The 6,000-nt window shown below is 38.0% G+C and overlaps 1 protein-coding gene across 3 annotated transcripts in view; it reads left to right on the top strand.

Annotated features, from left to right (window-relative positions):
- The first annotated feature begins 3,967 nt into the window (after positions 1-3,967).
- Positions 3,968-6,000, top strand: part of znf536 (zinc finger protein 536) — a 174,957-nt gene continuing 172,924 nt past the window's right edge. For all 3 annotated transcript variants that reach the window (XM_067400578.1, XM_067400574.1, XM_067400575.1), the window contains exon 1: positions 3,968-4,096. The gene's annotated coding sequence lies outside the window, so the exon portion shown is untranslated. The remainder of the gene's footprint in view (positions 4,097-6,000) is intronic.

Here is a 6,000-nt window from a genome sequence, read left to right as displayed (position 1 = left end):
AAATCAGATTGTTTGAAATTGTGCTCACTCGCTTCTCATTAAATCAGTCACTGTGATACTTTGAGAACATTTCTTCATCAAAGACCTGGAACAGATTATGCTCAGAGAAACTCAATTTAAAAAGTAATGTAGCCCCCCTCCCCTTCTTCCATATGAGAAAACCATTCTGGTGTGTTTGTATGTAGATATAAACTAGGCACAGCATTAAACCATCAGACTGCTCCTGGATAAAATGCTTATGCAGTCATATATTTGCTCTGTCTTAAAGTGACACTCGCCCCACATATCTCTCTCTCTCTCTGTGTCTGTCTCTTTGTGGCTGATTAGGAGTACATCACTTCCTTGGTCATTGCTCCCTAGAATTAATTTGATAAACTTGTGAATTATCTGGACATCTGCTAAAAGATGCTAAATAGCTGCTTTCAGAGTCCAAGTAGATGGAGAGAACTATCATCTTCATATTTTTTTTCTCCTATTCTGAACACTGGCATGTCTGTTTTAGAGGCCATAGTGTCTTGGAAAGATACCAGACGCAGTGCTGATAGGCTCATACTTAAATTCCTGTCAGAAAGAATTTTGGAGAAACTATCATACCCAGCCATGACTGTTTTATCTTTCCTTATAACTGCTCAAACCTTGAGTCACCTTTTTTTTTTTTTTTTTTTTTTTTTCTTCCCTGTGGCCAACACTTTGTTAACAGTTATGAGCATGTATTGAAAATGAAATGTGCAGTGTTTGCATGCACTTTGATGTCTTGAAATATTTACACTGGACGTGTGTGGTCTTGGTCTAATAGTATAAACAAACTCTGTGGGTTACTCTCTGAGTAGTGTATTACCCACAACAGCTTTTTCAGTGTCGCAAAATAACTAGTACAGCTTCAGTGTACATTACGCAGTAATGCAAAATGAGCAGTCCACAAATCTCAAATCTTACTGCTGGAAATATCAGTTTATATATATCTAAAGTGTGACTAATATATATACAAAATTAGTCACACTTTAGATTAAGGTCCAATTCTCACTATTAACTATGACTTTTGCCTCAATAATCTCTTAATTACTACTAGTTAGTTAGTAAGGTAGTTGTGAAGTTTAAGTATTGGGTAGGATTAGGGATGTAGAAGATGGTCATACAGAATAAGGCATTAATATGTGCTTTATAAGTACTAATAAACAGTTAATATCCTAGTAATATGCATGCTAATAAGCATCTAGTTAATAGTGAGACCTGGACCCTAAACTAAAGTGTTACCATATATCACCATAAGTGAATTGGCTAACTGTGTGTATATGGGTAGTGTCCTGGAGTGTGATTTAAAGCTATTTAAAACAATATTCTTAATTATTTCTTAATATATGCAGTTTTCATTACCTCATATTAATTGAGAACCTTTTTTGGTACTTTAAAATTCATTTGTCACAGCGAAGGGCCATGTAAAATGAACCAGTAAGGGCACAAAAAAGAAGAGATTCAAATGGTGAAAAGATTTAGTCGAGATACAGTTAGAGCAAAATACTTTCCAAATGTTTTGTCATATTTTAATTATTAATAGAGTTTGTGTGTGTGTGCGTTTGTGTATATACACTGTATGTATGTATGTATATATATATATATATATATATATATATATATATATATATATATATATATATATATATAGGCCTATGTAGATATAGGCTATACGTAGTAAAAACTACCAGTAAATAATTGCCTATTGTTAAATACAATGTAGAAACATTAAACCAGGTTCACTACATTGCTTAACTAAAAGCATCATCTTTGAATCTTTCAGGAAAAAAATAAAAAATAAAAATAAAAAGATGCCTTGAGTCCTTCCTCCTCCCCTAGTGCACCTGTTGCTCGCGGGCAGTGTGGAGTCACGTGACTTGAGCCGTCAAGATCTTTCGACCTTTTGATTCCTGTTACAAGTTGATATTTGCGGAGACAAAATGATCAATCTCGAATGCTGCCCTTCCAAACACACCAGACAACGTGACAATTTTACCTCATTCTCTTCCTTTTCCACCAAAATCCATAAAATGGATAGCAGCCAAACCGAACGCATACACGTTTGTTTGTTAGCGTAAAAGCCACAGAGAAGTAAACAGACAAGAAACACAGACGAGCGATTCACGTTAACAACAATACAGCTGCCCTACTTTATCCACAACAAATGTCTTCAACTTAATTTAACCCCAAGCACTTAAAAATAAACGATAAATAGAGAAGACGATAAACACACTTGTGTGTGCAGCAGATATCTGCCCTATATTGTTAGGAAAGTGCATGTTGAAGTCCATATGGCAACTTCCTTTTGACCTGCTTTCCCGTCCTCGTCGTGTATTGTCAGGCCTGTCACCGATAAAGAATCACTTGACTTGCTATAACAAGTTCAAAAGAAACAGAGAATCCATGAAGAATTGAGTAAAGGAACACCCCTACTGCTTTCGCTATCATTCCCATAGAGATAGCGATATTATTGATGGGATGGTTATGCTAATTTCTTTAGAGGCACAACTTTTATTTTGGAATTTGTTCAAAAAGGAATTTCATACACATCAGACTGGAAAATGCGGGCTGAATTCCTGAGCGTTTAAGGGGCAGCATGGGAATCTGATTTTCATAGTGAATAATGAATGTGCTATCTTTTAAAACGTGTGTTTTGTCTGGAAAGAAAATAAAGAGAAGGCGAGCCTTTGCCTTGGGATTTAATAACGATTAATGCTCCTTTGAACACACTTAATATCACAAACACGCAACTGTGTAGTTTAGCAAAAAGAGAAAGAGGAAAACCTTTCACTTTACAACTTGTCACATGATAAAACGGTTCTCTGGATCACGTTATGGAGCGTTAAGGCTTTTGTCCTGACTGTGTAAATATGCCATATCATCAGATGTCACCAGGTCCTAATACAGAAGTCATTCATAATCAGTCTTGATTTGATTTATCTAATTAGGAAGGTCCTGGTGTAAAAAAAAAAAAAAAAAAAACTGCGTGATGATAACAATCATAAATACATAAATAATAATAATTGCTGAGAGAAGCCTAATTGTAGGCCTAATGCATGCCAAGTTTATTGTTTTTTTTTATTATTATTATTATTATTATTTTTTTAATGTGGACGACATATGTGCTCCTTGGGAAAACGCACCTGTAAAGTTAAATACAGGATTTTTTTTTTTTTTTTTTTTTTTTTTTTTTAAGTTTTTTTAAGGGTTTTTTTTTTTTTTTTTAAGGTTTTTTTTTTTTTTTGAGCACCAGCTTTTCCTCCACTTGCTTCTTTCGAGTTACCTGATTTATATCAAAATCAATATAATCAATCAGTCCATCTGTATTTATTCTGACATCCTTGTCCTTTTATCCAAAGTCACGCGCGGTCGCATTCCCATCGGATATGCTTTTATTATTAGCCTATTATTATTATTACTATTACCAAAGCGCTCCCATAATTACAACATAATCATTATATAATCCCACAACAAAGAGTTTATTGAAACAGGAGCTTTTGTCAACTGCCGGGACACTGAATGTACAATTGCCTTATTCTGCGTCTCAGTCCTCGCGTAAAAGCAACATCGGCCTGAGCGCTGAAGTTCAGCCCAAAAAAAGTTTCATGTCCTCACCGAAGTACCTTTTCAGAGGACCTTCTCCCACGTCTCTGAGCGCGTGTCTCGACCGCTGTCTGGACCCCTTTTCCTCTTTCTGTGATGAAGAGGGAGGTTGTTGGTTAGGCTACGCGCCCCGCTGAGTGGCAATTTCATCTCCTATTTACAAACTGATAAGCTTTCTCGTGCATTTGTTTTAAATATGCGCTCCTGTGTGACGCGTTAGCATATAAGAGTGGGGAAAAAAGCGCTTCCCGTCTTGGCCGGTCTCTGTTTGTGTGCATGTATGTATGTGTGTGTGCGTGTGTGTGATTGTGTGCAACATAACCGGCTTATTTACATTAAATACGCCACAAGGTTACAGTGCAGATGAGCGTCATTTTATCACTCATTACTTCTCTCTTATACTGACTGATGCTCGCGCTCCCCGCTCATCTCACTGGACTTTTTCTCGAGGATACAAGACTTCAGATACTTTCTCCAAAAGGTAAGGACATTTATTTTTCAATTGTAGCTATATGTAGTGTTTTCCACGGTGTTATTTAAACGGCGACAGGCATCAAAGCCAATTACGCCTCGTCTGAATAACGGGGCTGACAATGTGAGTGAGGATAGACAGATTTTAATAATTGTTCACGGGGAAGTCAAGGTCAATAAGATGATCCGATGGAGTGAAATTCGTTTTTGAGTCTCTCCGCGTGGGGAAAATAGACGACTCGAGATGATATTCCGTGCACCGGGGCTGTTTTATCAAGGGTTCAAGCTTTTAGTCCCATCAAATGCCGCAAGACTCTCTCCGCTCTCTGTGAATGGACGACAATGGAGTGCCTTTTCAACGGTACAATGCTTTTCGCCGTCCAGATAGGGGGAGTCCGAACAGACAGATGAGGGGAAATGTCTTGTGATGCTGGCCGATCACTATCAATGAATGCGTTTATATCGAGAATAAACTCAAAGGCGCTTTTTCATCACTCGGGATGCGCGAGGAACAGTTGGGAAACGGATTCGCGAGAAGACGATCATAACAGGTCCGAAGCACGCGCGCGTGTGTGTTTGTGTGTGTAGACTATATACTTTAACCCCCTCAGCTGTATAAGAAAACGATCAGCTCAATTATGTGGACATGCTTCATTATTTAATGAAGACATTCTTTCGCAACGCGTCTTGACGTCCGGATGAATTTAAAGGTAAGAAGTGGCTAGATCAGTAGTGGGCTCCCGGATGGTTTTCGCTCGGTTCGCTTTCTAAAAGTCAGTTTTCTGCTAATGACGTGTGTATTTTCATATTTCTCTATTTGATTGCAACAGATGCAATGTTAATTGTCTAAAACGTTGTCGCGTGGGATAATAAAACGGCTTCATATCGAAAGCGTTACTGGAAGCCATTGCACGCGCTTAGATGAACTTACTCTAAAGAAGAAGAAAGAAAAAAAAAAAAACACGTCGTATTTTAAATTTGGCTCTTATGGGGATAACTTTATTAATTAAGTGTAAAGACACATCGTGCATTATTACTCTAAGGTGGATAGAAGCTTTCCAGGGATGCGCACCACATTCGCTCATGCTGGCCAAGCAGAGATAGGGAGCTGTAAGAAAGTTTCCTCAAATCTCTGCTCAAACTTTCTCACTTCAGCCCCAAGGGCTTTGCGTTTAGGATTTCAGCTGAAGTGAACACAGATCGGTTGGAGAATTAGGATCAAAGTTACCCGGTGCATGCCATGTGTCAAAACTTGTGAGATGGAAGAGCCGGTGAGACCTGCCATTTTGTGCTGTGATCGACCTCTTATGAACAGAAGCCTTATGATGGCATTCAACAACTGAGGGCTAAATGTCATATCAGACTTAAAAACCTTTTTATCTGCGGAAAAAACACGCACATCTCCCCTGGAAATGGAGATTTGAACGACTGTTGCGAGGATTGTCGCTTGGGGAAATGATGTATTACGGAGGAAAAAAGAACAAGAAAGTTGCAAGAATTGGAGATTAGGATAGGAATGCGCGCGGGAGTGCGGGAATAATTGAAGAAAAGATAAAATGTATGTTGGCATGATTGTGAGCTGCGTTTTGACGCACAATAAAATAATTCAGCTCATTGTTTTAGGCATATTTTGTTACTTCACAAATTATAACACTGCCAGGGTCAAAATTATGATATGACACATTGCATCATGCATCTTTTGCGCGCACTTCAGGTGCTTAATTCTTTATGAAAGGTCTTTATAAATCTAGCAAAATTGATTTGCTGTCTCATGCCTTCAGATCCAGGTGCAGATTTCTTATGTCACTTTATATGAGATGACCCAAACTTTTACTTATGGGAAAGAATATTAAACACACACACACACACACACACACACATGCACACACACACACACACACACACAGCTACTTT

This window comes from Chanodichthys erythropterus, chromosome 11 (genome assembly GCF_024489055.1).
Source record: "Chanodichthys erythropterus isolate Z2021 chromosome 11, ASM2448905v1, whole genome shotgun sequence".
In the NCBI taxonomy this organism is placed as follows: Eukaryota; Metazoa; Chordata; class Actinopteri; order Cypriniformes; family Xenocyprididae; genus Chanodichthys; species Chanodichthys erythropterus.
This window is presented reverse-complemented; position numbering and strand designations above follow the sequence as displayed.